The 25111-nt window shown below is 40.4% G+C and overlaps 1 long non-coding RNA gene across 3 annotated transcripts in view; it reads left to right on the forward strand.

The window, feature by feature from the left end:
- LOC123335033 overlaps nt 1–23338 on the forward strand; it is a 280541-nt gene extending 257203 nt beyond the window's left edge. The window contains exons 4-6 of one of the 3 annotated variants that reach the window (XR_006553277.2): nt 12258–12391; nt 16048–16205; nt 22944–23338. This is a non-coding gene — a long non-coding RNA (uncharacterized LOC123335033). The remainder of the gene's footprint in view (nt 1–12257; nt 12392–16047; nt 16206–22943) is intronic. The other 2 variants (XR_006553278.2, XR_006553281.2) reach the window with 2 other exon arrangements.
- The last annotated feature ends 1773 nt before the right edge of the window (nt 23339–25111 follow it).

The raw sequence follows: 25111 nt of genomic DNA on the forward strand, positions 1-25111 counted from the left end.
TACCCATTCATAATCCATCTTCACATTGTTCAAAGAGATGTGAGGTCAGTTCAGCTCTCACCTTCACAAGGCTTTGTGCTTCTGTTTGTGCAGCCAAAGGAGCACTGCACTTGAGACAGTTAGCTACTTGCTGCTGCGGCTGCAGCCAAAGGTCTTCCCAAGGGAGCTGAGAGGAGACCTCCTCAGGAGGCTGCTCCATTCAGGCATCAAGTGTGGCTCTTAGCCAAGAAGACAGCACCTCTTTCTACCCTCTGACTCAGTGCCTTTTGTGTGCAGCCAGATAAAAGTGAACAATGGCCACCTCCTCTCTCCTGGAGGGGACAAGCAGAGGAAAGTAGAAAGCTAGCTTTTGAAAACTCAGCCATTAAACTCCATGCCACCCCAAGAGCCTGACCTGAATCCACTTTCTGACAACCACAGGAAGCTATTGTGCCTTTCTTTAAGAAGCTTTTAGCCTGGAAAAAGACCACCAGGAGAGAAAGGGAGTGCCTTCCCAAAGGGCCTTAGAGAACATCAAAGCTGGAAGGTCTCAGTGACTTTTGAGACCCACCTCCTTAATTTATAAATGAAACCCTGAGGACAAGAAGGATTTAATTTAAACCATGAAGCCCAATGCAGCCTCCTCCATAAGTCATCAGAACAACCTGTTGATAAGTCAGAGCTGACTCTATCACTCACTGTGGGAAGAGGAAACACTACCTACATAGCCAGTCTTGATTGCATCTAGCTGGGGAGAAGCAGTCAGGGTGATTGTTGAAGTCTGGCTTAAGGTGGGTCCTTTAGGGGAGGAGGGGCGTCTTGTTAGGATTGGATGGGATCATGATATGATAGTTTAGAGTTGGTAGACACAACAAGCGGAGGAGGCAATGGCACCCCACTCCAGTGCTCTTGCCTGGAAAATCCCATGGACAGAGGAGCCTGGTAGGTTGCAGTCCATGGGGTCACTCAGAGTGGCACACAACTGAGCGACTTCACTTTCACTTCTCACTTTCATGCATTGGAGAAGGAAATGGCAACCTACTCCAGTGTTCTTGCCTGGAGAATCCCAGGGACGGGGGAGCCTGGTGAGCTGCCATCTATGGGGTCGCACAGAGTCGGACATGACTGAAGTGACTTAGCAGCAGCAGCAGCAGCAGACACAACAAGGCAAGGACTTTGAGGTAAACAGTTAAAAGGATCTTGGGGTATAAACAGTCAGCTAGTATTTTCTGTTGAAGAATTGATTGATCTTTCAGATAAGTTCTTGGAATGTACAATAAAGTTGTTTTCTCTTCCTGGGAAAAATTTCCTGGAATAGTGAATCTATGCTGATGAAGACAGAGGACTGGCAAAGTCATATCACAGTAGACAGGAAGCTGAGTGGGGATAGATAGTTCAGGGTCTCAGAATTCAAGCCCACAATTTATAAATGAAACCTTGCTTCAAGCCACACAGCCCTTTACTGCAGAAACATGAATTGGAAACCAGGGACCAAACTCTCCTCCTACTGCCCATTTTATGACCCAATGATGGATTATGTGAACCAAATGAATAAAATCAATTTCTGGACTTAAGAACTTTTTTTTTGAAAGGTTGGAGAAAGAAAGGAAAGAAATTAAGTGTATTGTGTGTGGGAGAAATTCTGAAAATCTTTCTGAGGAGCTGACATTTGAGATGTGACCAGAAGATGCAAAGAACTTGGGAGTTCTTCAAGCTCAAAGACAGAAGGCTGGTGTTTGAGGAAAAGAAAGAGTATGTGTGACTCGAGCCCAGTGAGCAACAGAAGAGAGGTAGGAGATGAGGTGAGCTGGAAGATAGGACCGGATTTCTGGAGGACTTTTGGGTGCTCTCAGAATGCCTGGCCAGGATAGATGGTCCTGATGTTGCATATGCAAAGTGTGCTCTGCCTGTTTACCTCATGAACACTCACAGTAGAAGCCATTCCACCATAAATGTTGGATACTTGATCCACATTTTCTAAGGAGAGGGTCTGAAAGATACTCAGATATTCACTTGTTCATTTTTGCATGAACAAAGTGAGAAATACATCAATTAAGCCAGCTGTGGGGCTTCACAGAGCAATAAATTATCTTTTTTGGGGGGGTTTGTTTGCAAGAAATGCTTATGATTCCAGGATATTCTCCTCTTATTCTTTGCCATTATCACGCTCCAGCATTCATTTTCAATTTCTAATGTTGAGCTGCATGGTTTTTATGGCATCTCAGCTAGAGAAAAATTAAAATGAATGTACAAAATGAAAGGCAAGATTTATTTGAGGGTGGGGGGTACTCTTTGTAGTTCATTCTCAAGCAAAAAAGAACCTTTTTGTAGGATTTAATTATGCCCACTATTTTCTTTTAAAATGCAGATGCAGGCACTAATTGGACAATTCACATCTTCTACGCCCAGTATTATCAACAGATGATGATTAAAAAAGTTTAAGAGCATTGCTTGATGCTTTCATGAAACCACTCAATAGTTTATATGCAGGCTTATCAAGGCTGTGTAACAGATCTGAAAAGCCAGAAAATCAGTGAGTAATAGAAAATAGCAAAGTACTCAATTCATCAACTGGAATACTCATTTTTATTTCATGAATTCAGATGCAGAAAAGTATTTGTGTACTGACATTTGGGTGTGTGAGAGCTGTTTTAAAATTCATTCTATTTTCATTATTACTTCTCAAGAAATGAACACCACCATTGCAGATAAATTCATTGGGCACTCTGGGAAGTTCAAAGGTGTTAGTTTCAGGGTAGATCTTCCCTCAGGACAGGGAAGGACATTGTAAATGATCTGGGAGGAAGAATGGCTCAGCAGTTAAGGGTGTGAATTTTCAGTTTTGAATCTCACTTTTATTCTGGAATATTCTGTCCATGACTTCAAGATGTTCAAGAAAAGGCAGAGGAACCAGAGATCAAATTGCCAACATCTGCTGGATCATCGAAAAAGGAAGAAGAGTTCCAGAAAACATCTACTTCTGCTTTATTGACTATCCCAAAGCCTTTGACTATGTGGATCAGAACAAACTGAAAATTCTGAAAGAGATGGGAATACCATACCACCTGACCTGCCTCCTGAGGAATCTGTATGCAGGTCAAGAAGCAACAGTTAGAACTGAACATGGAGCAACAGACTGGTTCCAAATCGAGAAAGGAGTACGTCAAGACTGCATATTATCACCCTGCTTATTCAACTTATATGCAGAGTATATCATGTGAAATACCAGGCTGAATGAAGCACAAGCTGGAATGAAGATTGCCAGGAGAAATATCAATAACCTTAGATATGCAGATGACACCACCCTTATGGCAGAAAGTGAAGAACTAAAGAGCCTCTTGGTGAAAGTGAAAGAGGAGAGTGAAAAAGTTGGCTTAAAGCTCAACAATCAGAAAACTAAGATCATGGCATATGGTCCCATCACTTCATGGCAAATAGATGGGGAAACAGTGGAAACAGTGACAGACTTTATCTTTTGGGGCTCCAAAATCACTGCAAATGGTGACTGAAGCCATGAAATTTAAAAATGCTTGCTCCTTGGAAGAAAAGTCATGACAACCTGGAAAGCATATTAAAAAGCAGAGACATTACTTTGCCAACAAAGATCCTTCTAGTCAAAGCTGTGGTTTTTCCAGTAGTCATGTATGGTTGTGAGAGTTGGACTATGAAGAAAGCTGAGCACCAAAAAATTCATGCTTTTGAACTGTGGTGTTGGAGAAGACTCTTGAGTGTCCCTTGGACAGCAAGGAGATCCAACCAGTCCATCCTGAAGGAAATCAGTCTTGAATATTCATTGGAAGGACTGATGTTGAAGGTGAAACTCCAATACTTTGGCCACCTGATGTGAAGAGCTGACTCATCTGAAAAGACCCTGGCACTGGGAAAGATTGAAGGCAGGAGGAAAAGGGGATGACAGAGGATGAGATGGTTGGGTGGCATCACTGACTCAATGGACATGAGTTTGAGTAAACTCCGGGAGTTGGTGATGGACAGGGAGGCCTGGCATGCTGCAGTCCATGAAGTCACAAAGAGTCAGACATGACTGAGTGACTGAACTGAACTGAATCTTACTTTTTTTTCTGAAAATCTACTCCATGACCTTGAGAAAGTTATTTAACCTCTATGATCCTTAGTCTTCCAGCTTTTAGTATGGGAGTAATAATAGTAATTAACTCATAGTATGTCTCTGAGGATTAAATCAGACTATCTAAAGCTTTTTTACTTCTTCCAGCTTTATTGACATATAATTGACATACAGCACTATATAACTGTAAGGTGTATAGCATAATGATTTTACTTATATGTATCATGAAATAATTATAATAAATTTACTGAACATCTATCATCTATAGATACAGAATTAAATAAATAGAAATATTTGTCCTTGTGATGAGAATTTATAGGACTTAATCTCTTAAAAACTTTCATGTATAACATACAGTAGTGTTAATTTATTGGGTTGATTTATGTATCTTATCACTGGAAGTTAGTGCATTTTGGCCATCTTTGTTTAAGTTCCCTCCCCCTCCTCCCCTCACTCCCCACCGCTGGTAACCACAAATGTAATCTATTTTTCTATGAGTTTCTTTACTTCTGAAGTATGATTGACCTATGTTAGTTCCTATTACACAGAATAGTGATTCTATATTTCTCTACTTTTTGAAATGATCATCTCAGTGAATCAAGTTATGATCTGTCACCAAAGTAAGATATTATATAGTTGTTCATTGTATTCCCCACATTGAACATTTCATGTTCATGACTCATTTATTTTACAGCTGGCACTTTGTACCTCAGTCTCCCTCACCTTTTACTTTCGTCTCCTCACCTCCTCCCCTCTAGCTAACTCTGGTTTCTTCTCTGTATCTTTATGTCTGTTTCTGTTTTGTTACGTTTTTCCATTTATTTTTTTTAGATTCCACATATAAGTGAAATCGAACCGTATTTGTCATTCTCTGATTTACTTCACTGATGATAATACCTTTAACTCAAGACCTAAAATTTTTAATATTTTGACTTATTATCATGTAAAATGATTAAGATATATTAATATGCTACAGTCAATTCCAGAGAAAAAGGGTTGCTACCTTTGAATGTATGTGCATACATATCTGTGTTTCTTTCTGTACATAGGGGTTCATGTATAAGGCAAAATATAGAGTTTACAGTGAAAAATTACAGTCCCCCTGCTTGCCTTTTTCTATTCTTTGTCATGTTCCTCAGAGATAAACTCTCTTAACTATTTCTATTTTTCTTTTTTTCCTGAAGATACCCCCATGTATCTAAATAGTCTGTCTGCACAGCATTTCTTGATTCATCAGCTTTAGGCAATATCTTTTTACTCCATTGGATAAGAATTGAAGATTTATTCACTCTATTATTTTCCCCTCTTATCTTCCCCAAATGTTTGATGATTATATTAGTATTTTTATTTCTTCTATTGCTCATTTTTATAACTTTAAACAGTTAAGTTGTATGTATATATTTTTATTCTATCCATTTTAGAAACTGTCTGGACTTCCCTCTATAACTTGAAAGTTTTAGTTCCTCAGTCCTTTCTTCTTTAATTTCTTTTTTTAAAAACTTTTTATCATGTATTGGGGTATAGTCAATGAACAATATTGTGATAATTTCAGGTGAACAGTGAAGGTACTTAACTATATGTATACATGTATCCACTCTCCTAACTTCTCCTCTCCTCTAGGTGCCACATAACATTGAAGAGCTTCATGTGCTATGCAGTAGTTCCTTGTTGGTTATTCATTTTAAATATAGCAGTGTGTCCATGTCCATCCCAAACTCCCTAATTATCCCTCCCTGGCCCAGTAACCATAAGTTCATTCTCTGTCTGTGAGTTTCTTTCTGTTTTGTAAGTAGGTTCATTTGTATCATTTCTTTTCAGATTCCACACACAAGGGATGTCATATGATGTCTCTACTCCCTAATTTCTGAATGCTTTCTCTGTGTGTGTCTGGAAGATGTCCAAGGAAAGAGTTTCTCTAAGTAGAGCTTGCCATTGGGATTCCTGTGCCTGTGATTGATGAAGAGCGTGCTTCCAGGGGAAACCTGTAAAGGAATGCGGGAGTCCAAGCAGGGAAAGGGCAGAACTGGGAAAGGATACGGTTTTAAGATAGAGTCTGGTTTATGCATCCTCTCATGAGGAACTCTAGATTGTAAATTGCACCCCAGAATAAGGCCACCCTTTGGAGATCCCTTGGGATTCCCTGGTGGCTCAGATGGTAAGGAGTCTGCCTGTGATGCAGGAGACCTGAGTTTGATCCCTGAGTCAGGAAGATTCCCTGGAGAAGAAAGTGGCAACCCACTCCAGTATTCTTGCCTGGAAAATCCCATGGGTTGGGATGGCTGGCTATCATCCATAGCATCGCAAAGAGTCAGACAGGACTATGGGACTTCACTTTATTTCTTATTGGAGATCCCTTATTTGGCAGTCACTGTCTGTAGGCTCCCTGCAAGAGGAAGAGCATGGCTTCCTTCAGGGGGAGTATTACACTCTGGGGCTGAGGGCAGTGCTCTGAGAAGGGGGCAGCTGTGAGCTCTTATCAGCCAGCAGTCTCAGCAGCTATAAGATGGGCACCCAGGCCAGATAAGGGGATCTGGGTGGAGTACTAACAATTCAACAGTCCCTAACATGTAGGTGATAACAAGGAGGGTGTGATGAAGACAATGTTCTCTCAACTTTTACATTATTTGAGATTTGCTGTTTACAAAGCATTTTCGCTTATTTTTCATTTGGTCTTCATTTAAACACACACACCATCACCACACTACCATCACCATCACCAGTACCAATAACGTCAACAAACCAATAGGAGGTAATATTGGTGTTATTTTCTCTATTTTAAAAATTAAATACATGATCCCATGTGGCTTGTCCAATACACATAGTATCTAGGGAAAATCGGACCTAATTCCAGTTTCAGAATCTAGTTTCTATATAAACATCTTTGATTTCTATCTTCACAGTTCTTTCAAATAGTATTAAATCTATTTGATGTATACTTATGTTCCTCTATGTTTACCCTAACTTTGAAGACTTGCTTTTATTTTTCTCAAAACATGTATTTCTTCTTTTTCATTTCAGATTGATCTCTCAGTCTTCCTGGTCGTTTTGTTCATTTCCATCATATTACATCTTTCTCAGCCAGGGCACCTTGAAGCCACAGAGGACAGACTAACTAGCCATGGCCCAAACAATAGGGATGTTCACTATTTCTTGTAAAAAGTCCAGAGTCCCAGTAGTTTCATATCAATCCTGTCATCAGTGTCATTAGGACCAAGCTTTCTCCTTCTTCCTCAGCCTCCTCTGGGTGGTGGCTTCCCCTCTCAGGTCAGTCATGCCAGGATGACCAGGAGGCTGGTACAGCTCCAAGCTTCACATTCTTGCAAAGGGTCTCATGTTCAGAAAAGAGGCAGTTTTTCTTAGTCATCCTTCCTCTTTCAGAGAAGAGAGGGGACATTTCTCAGAACCCCCAATTCTCCTCATACCCCATTGACCAAAGTTAGCCATAGAATCTTTCCTTCTAGCAAAGTAAGCTGGGAAATTATAGACCTGGCATTTCAATTCTGTGTGTGTGTGTGCATGTAGGGGCTGTCAGTCAGCAAGGAAGGAGTGGCAAGTGTATTTGGTTAGGCAACTAATAGCCTTTCTGTCTAGAATCTCTTCCCACCGTTAATACACACATATACATGCATGCATGTGGAGGGAGGGGAGATAAAGATAGGTAGGTAGATGGATCAATAGATAGATTCATTTAGATTACTTCCTTTTTGTATGTAGCTGAATAGTTCCCTGATGGTGAAGTACCAATTAATGAGGCTTTTGTTGCTTTCTTTTTATATTGAAGTTCTGCTAATAGAGCACAATGTGATCTGGTAACTTTGTAACTTTGTAATGAAACTAGGGAATACTTGTCTGAGACCTGTCTTACTCTAGCACATTGTCTACTTGTGGTCTGTGAATGGACTGTTCTGAGGCAGACCTTGGGAAATACACCACCAACAGCTGTGAGTGTCTGTCACCTAGATTACTCTCTCTGGAGGATCGTGGGTTGGGATGTATGCACATTTGAAAGAGTTATGAGGAAAGCAGAAGCAAATGACAGTAAGCATTTACTTCTGGGAGGGCAAGAGTTGATGCACACAATTCTGAAACAACTGTTTCAGACAACTATGTCACAGTTCAATGACAGGAGAGAGAAGTGTCCAGTGCGCATTCCTCAGGTATTACTTGCAATGTTAGAAGAAAGATTACAGTCAAGAAATGGACTTCTGGAGATCTGCAGGATGATGGTTTAGTTCCGAGTATAAGAAACCCCAATCGGCAGTTGCTTATAATAAAAGGGCCTTTATTGACTCAGATAAATAGGAATAGCTGAACACAGGGTTTAACTGATGTCAAGTTCTGCTGGATAAAGCAGTGTTCATCAGAACGCTGTGTTCATCAGCGCTGTCATCAGGGCCTGGTCATCTGTCATTCTCACTCTGTTAACAAGCTTTGCAGATCCATATAGTGGCAAGATGGCACACCAGCTCTGGGTTCACATCCTTTTATGTTCAAATAGGACAAGGAGAAGGAGCTTCTTTTTTAATACCTTCGTCAAAGGGCCTGAGACGCACTGTTTAGTCAGTTCAAATGAGCCTAAGGTAGGAGCTACTTTGAACTTCAACCTAAGTCACTCTCAAATTAGGTGTGGTGTCTCAACCGAATCGTATAGTCTATAAATGAGGTTGAGGGTGACTTGCCAGAAGAAGTATGTAGTCGGAAGAATGAACATTGGGCTTTAGACATCTGTCCATTCCAATGTTTTAAAGGAAAGACTGACCTCTAAAGTCTGGAAAAACTGAAGATCAGCTGGGTTATACTTTTTTGAAAGGGAATTTCACCAGCAAAAGAAAAATTCTCTTGTGCTGGTTTGAATACTTCTCTGAAAGTGGTTGTATTGGGATTCTCACAAGCCAAATGATTTTGTCCCCATGAGCTTTATAGCATGGCAAATTAAAGACTGCACTGCAGCCCACATGACTTGGGAAAGTGAACCTAAGCTCTCTTAAACCCATCTCCCTGCCGGAGCAAGTGCTAAATAAAACATAAATCACTTTTGTATATGTTTCAAATTTTGGTGTAGATGAAAGGCAATTTACTCGTGGCTCAAAACAGAATTCCTGGCAAAAAGCAAAGCCTATTAACAAATGGAACAGTCCCCTGGTGACAAGATGGAGGCGTGCAACTGGGTACATTTGTCATTTTAATTCCAGGGACAGACTTGGGGTATTTTAATCATGCTGAAGTAGAATTACAGGTAGAAACAGCATCCTATTTGACATAGGAAAAACTGCCAGCATTGCTCCTCTGAACAGGTTTCCTTCTACATTTGAGTGATTTGATAAGAGAACTTAATATTCTGCATTTATTTAATTCCTCAGTATCTAAAAACGCATAAATGTCAAATCTATTTTTTTTCAAATTCATCTTTCCATCCATATGCTTGCAAGTTACTCCTTTGAATGTACTCTTGTAACCAAGCTATCCTTCTGCTCAAAGACCTTCAGAAGCTTCATTGTCCACAAAAGAGCTGTGATTCAGTGGCTAGGTATATGAGGCCTTCTGAAGGAGACATCTGAAGTATAGACGTAGTTTCCACCTTTTCTGTATGAACGAGGAGAGGCTAGTTTCTGTTGTGTGTCTTATTTGTGTACTGTTGTGTAGCAAACAATGACAGACCTCAGAGTTGAAAGCAATGTTCATTTTTTTCTCTCCTACTTTCTGTGGGTCAAGAATCTGGGCACAGCTTGCTTGTGTCCTCTGCTCAGGGTCTCACAGGCTACAGTCTAGGTACAGGCTAGACTGCTATTCTTTCTGGAGTTCGAGGGCATCTTCCAAGTTTACCTGATTGCTGGCAGAATTCAATTCCTTGCAGAAGTACGTGGGTGAAGGTGTTCTATTCCTGTCTTTCCTGTGACTGTCAGCTAGAGGTCACTCTTAGCTCCTAAAGGGCCACCATTCTTTGTCACATGATCTTTTCAGACCACGGTCCTTTACATCTTCACAGCCAGAGAGGGATCTGTTAAGACGGAGTCTAATGTTGCATAAGGTGATCGCAGAGATACTTTGCCACCACCTTCGCCATATGTGGTTGGTTAGAAGAGGGAGTGAACTCCGGGAGTTGGTGATGGACAGGGAGGCCTAGTGTGCTGTGATTCATGGGGTCTCAAAGAGTCGGACACGACTGAGCGACTGAACTGAACTGAACTGAAAGAGGAGGGGATTACACAAAAGTGAGGATACCATGGGTGGAAATCATGCAGACTATCTGAGAATTCTGTCTACCACAATGTGATAACAAGCAGCCACTATATTTCTGTGCCTTAAAACAGTAATGGCCTGTGTTTGTCAAGGGCTGGCTGAGGGCCTTGGCTCTGTGTCTTTGACAGGGAACCAATCTGAAGGAGGCTCTGACTCCACACTCCATTGCTGCCCAGCTAGAGTAAATGCCATGGAACAAAACTTGAAAAAAGTGAAAGTGTTAGTTGCTTAGTCATGTCTGACTGTTTGCGACCCCATGGACTGTAGCCCACCAGGCTCCTCTGTCCATGGGATTCTCCAGGCAAGAATTCTGCAGTGGGTTGCCATTCCCTTCTCCAGCAGCATCTTCCTGACCCAGGGATTGAACCCAGGTTTCCTGCATTGAAAGCAGATTCTTTACCATCTGAGTCACCAAGGAAGCAGCAAATCTTGCTTCTTCTCAAATCTCTATCAAGTGGCTTCTTCTAGTTTTAAGGGGTTGGGGAAGGTACCCCGACATAGCACTGGAACTGTTTGGTGCATAGCACAAATGAGGACCGACTTCTCCGCCAACAAAATCTCTTCTTGCTGTGTTCTGGATAGAGCCTACTATTTCTCTTCAGGGCATGGTTCATTATCTTTTCTCAACCAGAATGACCTTTCTGCCACCTTTTGTTTCCAAATTCCTCCGGGTTCAGTGCAAAAGTTACTTCCTCAGTTAAGTAATTTCTGATCTTTCCCATCAAAATCAATTTTCTCTTCTTGGATCTCCCATAACACTCTTCTGTGCTTTCTCCGTCTGTCTTCTATGGCTTTTATTTTATTTTATCTGGAGAAAATTATAATTTGAAAAGGTACATTCACTTTTGTTCACAGTAGCACTGCTTACAGTAGCCAAGACATGGAAGCAGCCTGACTCTTCATGAACAGATGAATGGATAAAGAAAGTATATATCTATCTCTCTATATATAGGCTCTCTCTAGATAAATATAGGCTTTATCCATATACATAGGCTTCCCAGGTGGCACAGTGATGAAGAATCTGCTTGCCAATACAGAGGGCACAGGAGATGCAAGTTTGATCTCTGGGTTGGGAAGATCCCCTAGAGTAGGTAATGGCAACCCACTCTAGTATTCTTGCCTGGAAAGTTTCATGGACAGAGGAGCCTGGCAGGCTAGGATCCATGGGGTCACAAAGAGTCAGATACAACTGAGCATGCAGGCATATGTATGTGTGTGTGTGTGTGTCTGTGTGGGTGTGTGCGTGTATGAATTATATGGCATTTACAATTTCTTAATTTTATCTTAGCTAAATATTTTAGATGCCTTAGCTCCCTATTGGATTGTGAACATTTTGAGGATAGGGAATTTGTCTGAGTCACAGCTCTTTACTCTTAAGGGTCCAGTATGCGATCCAGGGCTATACTCAATGCGGTGATACTGTTGTTGGTTGAGTGAAATTGGTCTTGCTTCCCCAGAATATCTATTTACAATGATAGCCAAACTTTGAATTATTTAGGGAAAAGATTTGCCCAATTTCCTTATTCTATCATAAACTCTTAATTTTTTTTCAGTTAAACTCTTTTCTGAATATAACCTAAATCTCTCCTTAAAGCAGAAAAGCAGTGTTCTTTTTTTTTTCCTTCTCATTTCCTCTTGTTTATCCATAATGAAGATCATAGATCATACCACACAGTTGGAAGAACCTTAAAAGATTGTCTAGGTCAGTGATTTGAAAGTTTTTGTTTATTTTAAGAAGCTGACTCCTCAATTCACATGAAACTTAAGCAGAGCACAAAACTATAAAATAGCCACAATAACAACAAAAAGCTGATTATCTGGTTGAAATGAGAATGACAAGTTCAGAATCCTGGTCACCAATCACCAGTCCCAAGTGGACTTTGGGACAACTCTATGAAATATTAGACATTTAGTTTGAAACCCCTTGGTGTTGATTCAGCTTTTCATATTGCAGATAGGAAAACTGAAGCTGGAGACACAAAGGCCTTTTCAAGACATGAAGCTGGAGAATCTATTTCCATAAACATTTATGGAACACCTACGAAGAGTCTGGCTAATAACAAAAATACAGCAAGCTTCTTGATATAGGTACTAATGGAAGCCTCATTTCCTAACTCTCTGCCTCATGACTTAGATAGGTCCATTGGTCAAGACTTCTGTTTCCTTTGAGTCCACTTTGGTTACTTAGCAAAGTCAAGGTCAAAGAATAAATGGTTAATTTCAAAGTCAGTTTCTACAGTAGATTTGAGAATTGAGTTCATGCTGAGTTCAAAGCCAAATGAGATCCTAGCTCACAGTCAGAGCCTCCTGTGAAGGCGTGTGGCAGTGCCATTTATTCACCTTGAATTCCTGGAACTCTTCCCTCTCGTCAAACACAGGAGAAAGGTCAGTCTCTTAGAGAAGCTCACTCTTGCTGGGAATTCATTTATATTTTATGCAGATTGGCATCCATGTGCATGAACAAGATCAGAAGGAATAAGATGATCTTATCCATCCAGCTGCTTTTGCACAGGGTGGTCCTTTGGCTACTTAGCTATAATTAGAAATTGACTTTTCCTCCCACTTGTGGGTGGCTTCAATCTATTGGCATCCATTCAACATCAGTTGTTGCCCATAACAATATATCCTCCCCTTATCATCATGGAATTTGTATATTGTTAGGAAGTTTGAAGAATTGCACAGACAAATGGAAAATATGTTAATATATGAATAAGTTCTTTAGAATTTATTATATAGTATGAGCTCTAACTTCTGCTGGAGTTTGAAAATGGCACTAATCAGTATATATAAGAATAACAGGTAGAAATCTTCCTTGGGGAGGAAGTGTCAATGAGGATCCTGAGAGATAAGTCAAATTTGAATTCAATAGTTGGGTGGTGGTTAGCAGAGATGAGTGTTATTTTAGGCCCTGGCTATGTCATGGGAAGAGACATGAAAGGTGAAATGAGTATATTTTCCTGTAACTAAAATAAATTGAGAACATAAAATGTATGATGCTTGTATTTCTCATTTGACTGTGATAATCTTCTGAATAGTCTCATGAGGAAGAGAGTTGTTTTACAAATGAAGAACTAAAAGTGATTGAGTAATTTTAGATTTTACAGTTAGTGAACTATGGAGCTAGAATAACCCAGGTTTGTGTTTCTGATGCCAGAAATGGCATTATGAAACAAATCTCCTGTGGTCTTTTGGCACATGTAGGAAGTAGTGAGGACAAGAATGTGGTGGTCCAGGGTAGGGTACATTGGAGAAAGAAGGATAAGAAGATGTGTAGATAAGGTGGAATCAGAACAGGTTTATAGTCTTCAAGAGGGAAGATGTTGCCCTCCAGAGACATTTTTGGTTGTCAAAACTTGGGCAGGCAGAGCTGCTTCTGGCTTCTAGTGGCTAGACACCAGGGATGCTGATCATCATTGTAAAGTACACAGGAATTGAAAAAAAGTAAAAGTGTTAATTGCTAAGTTGTGTCCGACTCTTTAAGACCACATGGATTGTAGCCCATCAGGCTCCTCTGTCCATAGAATTCTCCAGGCAAGAATATTGAAGTGGGTAGCCATTCCCTTCTCCAGGGGATCTTCCCAACCCTAGGCTTGAAGCCAGGTCTCTTGTGGCTCCTGCATTGGCAGGTGGGTTCTTTACTGTCTGAATCACCAGGGAAGCCAAGTATCAGTAGTGCCGAGACCATTCCTTTTAGACAGAATGAGAAAACTGAACTTGTCTCTTTAGGTAGTAGATTCTTGGCTGCTGCTGCTGCTAAGTCATTTCAGTCATGTCCGACTCTGTGTGACCCCATAGACGGCAGCCCACCAGGCTCCCCTGTACCTGGGATTCTCTAGGCAAGAATACTGGAGTGGGTTGCCATTTCCTTCTCCAATCCATGGAAGTGAAAACTGAAAGTGAAGTCGCTCAGTCGTGTCTAACTCTTAGCGACCCCATGGACTGCAGCCCACCAGGCTCCTCCGTCCATGGGATTTTCCAGGCAAGCGTACTGGAGTGGGGTGCCATTGCCTTCTCCAGATTCTTGGCTAGAGAACTGAAAAGGCTGATGTGACCTTCTAGTTTTGATATCTCACGTCAGTGGTCATTCATCACCAAGTTCTCTGAAGCAGACTCATCATCCCTCACCCCTAGATGGTCTGTTTTCATTGTTTCCTTACAACTCTCTTTCATCTTTCCACTCATCTCCCGGTCCACCTCCTGCACTCTGTGGAGCCCCCATCTTCTTCTACCTGGAGTACGGCACTGACCTTTTCCTTCCTTGAAGTTCTCTACAGAGTAGTTGAAATCATTCTTATCAAAAAGCAAATCTGGGCAAGTTACCTTAGTGCATAAAGCTCTCCAAGAGGCTCGATCTAGAGGGCCTAGCATGATCTTTTCATCACAAGTCTTTCTCTCCTGACCTTTTTCTTTCAGTTCCTTGAAGGTGCTCTCCACCCACCCTCTTATTTTTCTCTATTTTCTTATGTCTTCCTTTGCTTTGCAGCTTTGCCCTTACCCCGTCCCATATTCTTTATTCTTTCAGTCTGGATCATGTGTCCTCATCCTTCAGATTTCAGCTTAAATATCACTTTCTTATAACTAAATCATGATGTTGTTGTTGTTTAGTCACTAGGTCATGTCTGACTCTTTGCAACCACATGGACTGTAGCCCACTGTCCATAGCATTTTCCAGGCAAGAATACTGAGTTACCATTTCCTTCTCCAGGGGATCTTCCCAACACAGAGATCAAACCTATATCCCCTACATTGGTGGTGGATTCTTTATCATTGAGCCGTCCCCAAGGAAGCCCCAAATCATGACTTACCACCTGTATTTCCCCTTTCAAAATACTTCTCACAGAACTATTAGATCAACATCTAGTATCTCTGATAGACTATAAACTTCACGTAGGTGGGAACCATTTCTGTCAATACCATATCCTCAGCACTTAGTAGGGACTCAGTAAGTATTTGTTGAATTAGCTAATAATTGAGCACAGTCAAGGGCACTGAATAGGAGAAGAAAGATATGCTTCATTCTCCATCCATTTAAAGCTCTTGTATTTCAAACTGTGTACAGCATGGGCAGGAATAGAAGTCAGCACAGATGTTTCTCATTCAAAGAAAAGGAATACTAGGCAAATGAGAAATTCAAGTGGACACAGGATTTGGCTAATTTGATGACAAAAACCTTTTTAGAGACACAGTGAAAGCTATAATATCCTGAACAAGCAAAGCCTTTCTTTTCTCTTCAGCATCATCACCATGGCTTGGTAAAATAAGGACTTTTTGTTGGCTAGGGACATTACAGCCATGCAGAATGCAGACAATTCATACAGTTATTTATACCTTAAGCTGCTGCTTTCCCCTCAACCCAAGAAGACACAGACAAGGTACAGAACATTCTCCCTCAGAGCAGCCAGCCACTAAAATATCATTTTTAATGGGAGAACAAGTGCTTCCCACATTTCCTCTATGAAAATGTCAAATCTTTCCTCCTTTTTTATTGCTACTAATCCCTAGCCTTCCATCAGAAAGTAGATTCATTACAGGACTAAAGCTGCCACAACTTAACAAAAAGAAACTGGTAACACCCTAGGCAGAAATTTACTGCCATCTGGCACACTAGATCCCCTAAGTGGTATAAGGAAAATTACTTTCTTCGTATTTATTTATTTATTGAGCGGTAAAGAGATAGCTCACTACAGTTTGATTTTTCTTCTTTGCATAATTGTTTATAATGATCTTTAATTTTACTCTTGCAGTGAAAATTCAAGTCTCATTACTGGGAACTTGATTAATTGGACTTTAGCTATGAATGACAAATTACATGAAGAAAGCACCTTGTTTGAAGACAATGTCTGTTCTGTTCTATAGAAGATAATCAATAGCACAATTCCCTATTCTTTGCTGTTTTTGAAGGGTGAGTGTAACTTTATGAGTAAAAATTTGGTGTCAGAGAGTTATTGTTTTCAATGGAATCAAGCATGTAGCCAGTTCTAAAGGCTTTTTTTTTTTTTTACAGGCAATTTCTATTTGTCTTTCCTCCCCCCTTTCTTCTTTCCTGCCTCCTTTCTGCTTTCTTTTCTTCCTTTCTTCTTTCCTTCCTTCCTCTGTCCCTTCCTCCCTTCCATTTTCCCTCACTCTCTTCCTACAAATGCACATTAAATTCCACTCTGGACATTATTCTGTCTAGACTTTGGGAATTCAGTAGAGAATTACATACAGATAACTAGCTGTTATAGACCTTCTGTTCTAACAAGAGGGAGAAAATAAAGACACAATAGAAAATTAAGTGAAATACAAAAACCAGTATAGTTGCTGTAAATAACACAGAAAAAGAAAAAAAAAATGATAGGCTGGTCATGTAAAGATTTGAGAGACGTGTGTTCTAGACAGCACAGCAGCAAAGTCCAAGACCTTGACCTAGAATTCAACATGGCATGTTTGCAAAAGGAAGGCTAGTGTGGCTGGATCAGAGGGAACTCTGTGTGTGGGAAGGGGGTAACTGAAGTGGTCAGAGAGATAACAGAGAGGCCTGATGTTGTGGGGCTTTAAGAGTTATGATCAAGATTAAAAAAACTAATATTGAGTAAATATGGGAAGAATTTTAAGAAGAAATGATACAAACATTTTTTACATATATAGCAAAAGTTTATTTTACATTTGAGAAGTTTAGTCTGGCTTATCTGTGGAGGAGAAGTTTTAGTGGGTGATCATATTGGAGAGAGGAGATGTTTCATGGGCTATTGCAGTGTCGTAGGAGAGAGATAATGGTGATCTGTACCAGTGATAGTAGTGGGAACAGAAAATGGATGGCCTTGTCGTACTTAAGGGCTGCTGTGCTGTGTAGTGGGGAGGAAGGTAAAGAGCATCCCTTCTGCAGTGTCAGTGAATAACACCTCCTGAACCACAACTCCATTGTGTTTGAGGATACCCAACCCATCTGGGCCTTCCCAGGTGGCACTAGCACTAAAGAACCCTTCTGCCAATGCAGGAGACATGAGATGTAGATTCCATCCCTGGGTCTGGAAGATACCCTGGAGGAGGAAACGGCAACCCACTCCAGACAGTATTCTTGTCTGGAAAATCCAAAGGACAGAGGAGCCGTGTGGGCTACAATCCATGGGGTCACAAAGAGTTGGACATGACTGAAGCGACTTGGCACAGAGGAGCACAACCCCATTTAGAGGGCTTCCAAGGTGGCTCAGTTGTAAAGAATCCACCTGCCAATGCAGGAGACCTAAGAGATGCAGGTTCTATCCCTGGGTTGGGAAGATTCCCTGGAGTAGGAAATGGCAACCTTCTCCAGTATTCTTGCCTGGAAAATCCATGCAGTCCATGGGGTCACAAAGAGTTTGACATAACTAAGCATGCGCACAATCCCTTTTGGAATCAAACAGTAGTATTTCAGGGTTTGAGAGACACCTAAGTTATTAACTAGTCAGTTCCCTAGGAATCTCTATTTATCCTGAATAAATTTCAACTTTTAAAATTCTTCTTATCGTAACACATTGAGAACTTTTAGGATCCTAAAATGATTATATACATTTTTATTGCTTCTTCCAGCTTTGCAGCATCTGCAAATTTGATTCAAATGCAATCAATGTCCTTATCTAACTCAGATATAAAAATATTTACTGGAACTTGATTGAGGATGAGGCTGTGTGGCAAGAAGACTAGAGTCTGATCTTCTATTTAACATCAGTGCACTAATCCACACTCTAATTAGGGTGATTTACTTGTTTTAAAATCCAGTTAAATACACCATTGTTAGTCTTTCCAACTGATGGAAATTTTAATATTACAGTTCATTTACAGGGTAGATATATTTAATCACATGAGTCTTTTATGTGCCTCGTTTTACACCATGCAGACACCCCTTTCAATCTTATACAGCAATATCTAAACTTGTGGTTTTGCCTGCAATTTCTATTCTAGAGCTAGGGTGAGACAAAAGGAAATAGAATTTTGGAAGTGATAAAGTTAAATGAAAATTTGCTTTATTTTACTTTACAAAAACATCCTTTTTTACACGCTGTGAGAATATCATGTTATCTCCTTTTTGATGGCCTGCTAAGAAGCTCAAAAACTATATTAATTTAGATTTTTAGAATGTAATTTCTATTTTATGTGTATGGTGTTTGCTAACCCGTTTTCTATGTTATAGACATCTTTTCTCATTGGTGCCTTTTATTGTAAACCACTTCAAGATATTTTATACTTATCTGATACTTTTAAGTACTAAGTAAATAAGTAAGTGTGTTGGTCACTCAGTCATGTCTGATTCTTTGTGACCCATGGACTGTAGCCCACCAGGCTCCTCTGTCCTTGGAATTCTCCAGGCAAGAATACTGGAGTGGGTTGTCATTCCCCTCTCCAGAGGATTTTCCTGACCCAGGGATCAAATCCAGGTCTCCTGCATTGCAGGCAGATTCTTTACTGTCGGAGACATCAGCAAAGCACCACTTCAAGATATTTCATATTTATCTAATACTTTTAAGTAGACTCCTACTTTTATAACTAATGTATTGCTCAAAATGTGTGTGTATAAACAATAAAAAATGCATATGCATGATGTAATCATGATTTCATTCCCCAGATCTAAAATTGATAAAACTTTAATCTTACTATAATTTTAGATATTACATAATCCCAATATCTCCCCAATATTTTTGAAGGTTGGATTTAGTAGTCCCAATTTTCGATCAGCTACAGTATCGGGCAAGGTGGCTTTCCAAATAGCCAGTGGTAGTTGTGCATTTGTGTGTGTATGTGTGTGTCTGCACACCATGTGTTGAAACAGGCTTCAGCAATGACGGCATTATTTTGAAATGTTATTTATTACCTGATGTATGAAGTTGAGATGTGGCACTCAAGAGGAGGGTTACAGTTGTCAACATATAATGCTTAAAACTGTGGACTGTTGGAAAGTTGAACTAATAAAAGACAAGAGCCATCTGTTAAGTATGAATTAAAATACGCTTATAATGAATGACAGTGCTTCAAACATTGGAAGAGTGATGCTTCACCTCTGAGTGTTCTTTGGTTTAGACAGCTACAGCCTAACAGAGAGGCTTGTAGCTCTGTAGGGTTAACAAGTTGTTCAATCCCAAGTCTCACCTACCTTATGGACAGGCATCTGCTTTCAGCCTCTCATCAGTAACTCTAGACTCTGAAAGTTCAGGCTCTCTCCCATTGGGAGGATTTAATGAGGTGGTGAATATAAAGCACTTAGATGGGTGGTGGTGGTGTTCAGTCGCCAAGTTGTGTCTGACTCTTTGCAACTCCATGGACTGCAGCAGGCCAGGCTTCTTTGTCCCTCACCATCTCCTGGAGTTTGCCCAAGTTCATGTCCCATTGAATCAGCGATGCCATCCAATCATCTCATCCTCTGTCACGTTCTCCTCCTTCCAGCTTCAATCTTTCCCAGAATCAGGGTCTTTTCCAATGAGTCAGGACTTTGCATCAGGTGGCCAAAGTATTGGAGCTTCAGCTTCAGTCCTTCCAGTGAGGATTCAGTGTTGGTTTTCTTTAGAATTGACTGGTTTTATCTCCTTGCTGTCCAAGGGATTCTCAAAAGTCTTCTCCAGCACTATATTTGGGGATGGGTGGTGCAGTGGTAAAGAACTTGCCTGGCAGTGCAGGAGATGCAAGAGATGCAGGTTCATATTCTGGGTTGGGAAGATCCTCTGGAGTAGGAAATGGAAACCCACTGCAGTATTCTTGCCTGGAAAATTCCATGGACAGGGGAGCCTGGCAGGCTACAGTCCATGGGATGGCAAAGAGTCAGACATGACTGAGAGACTGAGCACACACACAGATGGGTGAATGGCACATAGTCAACAAGGTTACACACTGGCTCTTATTGTTCCTCTGATTCCACAGTCTCCATTTCTCTGATGAAGTGGTTTGGAAAGTGCCCTCATCACCCTGACTTGCTCTCCTCTGCATGAGCTCTGTTGAAATGAGCATTTCAAGTTGACATCAGTCATCCTCTTGGACTGTACCTTGCGCTCCAGCCATGGTGACCACACACAGTTCTGCTCAGACTTTGACTCACTTTCTGCTGACACAATCTCATCTCAGTGTTGCACTGTGTCTCTCCTGCCATGGGTGGAGCTCCTGCTCCTGGCGGGGATGGATCCCGGCACTCTCCCTTCCTTTTGGAGGCTTCTCTCACACTACTGAATCCCCAGGAACCTACTTGCCACCCACATAATGTGCAATCCAGAAGTGTAGGGCTGATAAGTGTCTGGTACCACCTGTGACTGGTGGGGAGATAGGTGATGGTAGGAAGTCAAGTTTGTCCCTTTTCTCTCTCAGGTGAGGGTTCTGAAAGCTGCTCATAAGAGCTGATCCAGTAATTGGTTGCTTGCACTGGTGACCAGGTTGGTAACCCTTCTTCCTCTGAGTGGTTTTTCCTCTTTCCCTCTTCACTTCCATGTGCCTCAAAAAATATCTTTTTTGCAGGTCTTTGTCTCAAATGCTCCTTTCAGATGACACCCAGGAGAATATAATTATGTGCAGCACACTTTTAGGCAGATTATCCCAAAAAGCATTCATTCACTCACTCATACAAAATATGTTTAGTGAGCAGTTACTCCTTGAAATAAACTAAGACAAGTATATCTTTGGGTCTTCTCATTTTTGACAGCAGACATAATCAATGGTACAGTTACAGTTCAGTTCAGTTCAGTCGCTCAGTCATGTCTGACTCTTTGCGACCCCATGAATCACAGCACACCAGGCCTCCCTGTCCATCACCAACTCCCGGAGTTCACTCAGACTCACGTCCATCGAGTCGGTGATGCCATCCAGACATCTCATCCTCTGTCATCCCCTTCTCCTCCTGCCCCCAATCCCTCCCAGCATCAGAGTCTTTTCCAATGAGTCAACTCTTCGCATGAGGTGGCCAAAGTACTGGAGTTTCAGCTTTAGCATCATTCCTTCCAAAGAACATCCAGGGCTGATCTCCTTCAGAATGGACTGGTTGGATCTCCTTGCAGTCCAAGGGACTCTCAAGAGTCTTCTCCAACACCACAGTTCAAAAGCATCAATTCTTCGGCGCTTTAGGAGGTAGCTATAAACTGTCCTCTGTAACTGATGTTATTTCATATTTGTCAGTTATGTAACAATATAATAGTTAATTTGTTGAACACTGATTATGTTCTGAAGTCCTTTTTTGTGAATTATCTTGTTTAATCCTAAAACCTGCCCTCTGAACTAGTTTCTATTATCCCAATATTAGAGATTATGGAAAAGAGGCTAAAGAGACTACATTACTTCATAGACTCTCTAGTAAAGTAGCTGGCCTGAGACCAAAGAAACACTTTTAGTCACTACTTTGTTCTATATGTAGCAACTTGATCTTCTCTTTCTCTCTCACACACATTTACTTAACACTTAACTTATTTAAAGAGTATATAATCAAGAATTACAGCATATGAACCATGAGAAATATAATGGTAACCTCAACATTTCTTCTCATTTTATGGCTGGAAAAACTAATGCTAAAAACATGATGCAATTTGACCAACATGGTAATGGACAAAAGGAAAGTGAATTAGTAGAGCCTCAGGAACACATCTGACTCACCATCTCTCCTAGCACCTTACACTTAGATTCCTTTTTCATTTTAATTTTATTGGTTTATATTTGATTTAACAGTGTCATATTAGTTTCACATGTACAGCAAAGTGACTCAGTTATATATGCATATATGTACATATATTCATCTTTTTAAGATTCTTTTCTCATACAGGTTATCACAGAATAGTGAGTAGCATTTCCTGTGCTATGCAGTATGTGCTTGTCAGGCTTCCCAGGTAGGGCTAGTGGTAAAGAACCCACCTGACAATGCAGGAGACAAAAGAGACTGGGGTTTGATCCCTAGAGGAGGGCATGGCAAGTCACTCCAGTACTCTTGCCTGGAGAATCCCATGGACAGAGTTGCCTGGTGGGCTACAGTTCATGAGGTCGCAGAGATTCAGACACAACTGACGCGACTTAGCACAGCACAGCACATACAGCATGTCCTCGATGGTTATCTAGATTCCTTTTAAACTAAGAAAAAATCATGGTGAGAACATTTAAGATCTGCTCTCTTAGCAAATGTCAGTCATATGATGACGCAGTATTGTTAACAATGGTCACTATGCTGTACATTAGATTCCCTGGCATTTATCTCTCTTGACTGAAACTGTGTACTCTTTGGCCAACATCACTCATTTCCCCTTCCTCCCAGCTCCTGGAAGTCACTATTTTACTCTATTTCTATGAGTTTGGTTGTTTTAGATTCTGTGTATAAGTGAGATCTTGCACTGTTTGTCTTCCTGTGTCTGACTAATTTCACTTAGTGTAACGTCTCCAGGTTATTGTATATTACAAATGGCAGAGTTCCCTCATTATGCATGTGTGTATGTGTGTGTATATGCGTACTTCTTTATTTGTTCATTCATTGACATTTAGATTATTTTCATATCTTAGCTATTGTGAATAATGCTGCACTGAATATGCAAGAGTTGCACTTAGATTCTTAATAATTATTTGGAAGATGAATAGGTAGAGGTGTTGATAAGATAGAATATTCACTAAAATAATTATTATAGTCATAAAATAGTATTTTTGTCATTGACCCTTTAATGTTCTTTTTTTACAGACTGCATTCTGAGTGCGAGAAGTGAGAGTTTGAAAATATTCAGTAACATTGTATTATATGTTAAATTGTTCATGATGATACATATAGGGAAATGAGTTGTCTTTTACACTGTTGGTGGGAGTGAAAATTAATGAAATGAACTGAAAAGCCATTTGGTGGACTATTGCCCCAGGAAGAAGTGGCACATTTTGGTCTTTTTCTTCCCTTGTGATAAATGATAATTTATAATTAAAGTGAAAACATATATTTTTTTTTGTTTGCTTTCAGTTTAGAGAGAGATGTTCTGTTGTCCTTTAAACCTATGAAAGAAATTGTGGTAGAATTTCTCTATTCAAATCTTTATCTATATTGTCTTGGAATTTTTATTTCTTTTTTGTTCTCTGGACTCAAACCCTTCCATATTTTCGGAAACTTAAGGAAGATTAAAATGTTTATCTCTTATGCCTCCAAGCATTTTCTGAGTATTTATTAGGCAAAATTTTCAGGGGGAGGGAGTCAACAGATTTTTTTGGGATAGAGTATTGCAATTTTACAGTGTTACTTGCTGAGGAAAATGTCTGAGTAAATGCCATGTAAATATAACCAGAGAATCAGTTTACCTCATTTCAGGTCTTGGTCCATATGGCTGTTAGAGTTCCCAGGGGTCTCTCTAAACTTTGTAGAGGGAGATAATCAAAATGTGCTAGTAATATCCTTCTAACACAATAAGCCAAAATGTCCAAAATTATGAATGATCTGTTAATTTCTAGGATGTAGGAACTGCTGTTCTGGGACTCTGGTCCCAGTCTCTCAGCATCCCTAAGCAACATTAAATCAGTTTGAGAATTAAATCAGGCAGGAGTATATTCAGCTACGAGAAAAGAGAAAACCCCACTTTATTGGCTTTAAGAAATAAGAGTGCTATAAGCAGTTAGGAGGTAGGCAATCCAGGGCTGCTATAGTCGTTTTGTGATCCTTTGTCATCTCATGGTTGTAAGATGGCTGCTATATCTCTAGGTCTTATTTCCACTTTCCAGGAAGAAGGAATTAAAAGCCTATTTCTAGCAGGTCTCTGTCTTTATGTGCAGAAAATAGATCCCTTCCCAGAAACATTTTCCCAATCTCATTGTTTATCTCTGTGTGACAGGGCCATTCTTATATGCAAGTAACAGTAGGAAATCAAAAAATTTAGCTTTTCTATCTTTTGTAGTATAGAAGGGTAAGAGAAACGTGGGTTGTGCATAAACTTGGGGTAGCATTCTGTAGGAATCTCAACTTGATAACCAAAATAGCACAAGTTTTTATGCACAGAGCCATGGAAGATATGAATCTAACCATCATGATTTGTTTCTGTGCCCAAGTGCTAGACTGGTTTTGCCAACTCACTCCTCAAAATTAATTTATTTCAAGGCATGCAAAATAATTGAATGACTAATTTCTGCTGAGATTATTTCCCAATAAATGGATACTGATTAATATAGAGTTTATGTTTTGTCCTTCCATAGCGAACATCTGTTCTATTCGCTGCCAAAATCCATTCCTCCTTCCTCTGGCAATAGAAAATCCAACTTTCCTTCTGGAGCCAAACCACCCACACTTTCAGTCTGTATGATTGGAATGAGGCTGATTCTATCTCTGCGGGGGCCAGTGAGTCATGCATAAGCCAATTGGGCACATGACTTTCACTAGGATTGATTGGACTGGTTGATTTCTTAGCGATGGACATGTGACCCAGTTTAGGTCAATGAGAGAGAAGCCTAAGCCCAAGCTGATACTGCTGAGGAAGAGAGACTTCCTTTTCTGCTAGCATAGAGCACTGAGGGTCTAAACCTGGAAATATTGTAGGACGCTACATGGAGAGGCTGTGTAGTGAAGGCGATACTGACCTGGAGGACAGCAGAGCAAACAGAGGTGGGAAATAAGGCTGTACTGGGTCCAGCCGTGTCTGATGCCAGTATATCCCTAAACTTTCTAGTTACGTTAACCAGTAAATTCCCGTTCTTTTTATTTTGCTCAAGCCACTTTGAGTGTTGGTCTCCTTCTCTGACATTGCCCTGAAAAATACACCATCTAAAGGAAATTTTAAAGTAGACTACATTCTTAGTCAGAGAAATAAATTTCTATTGTGAAAATCTGAGCACAAGTTCATACCAGTGTGGGAGGTATATTTCTATCCTTTGAATCACATT

Source organism: Bubalus bubalis, chromosome 9 (genome assembly GCF_019923935.1).
Source record: "Bubalus bubalis isolate 160015118507 breed Murrah chromosome 9, NDDB_SH_1, whole genome shotgun sequence".
In the NCBI taxonomy this organism is placed as follows: Eukaryota; Metazoa; Chordata; class Mammalia; order Artiodactyla; family Bovidae; genus Bubalus; species Bubalus bubalis.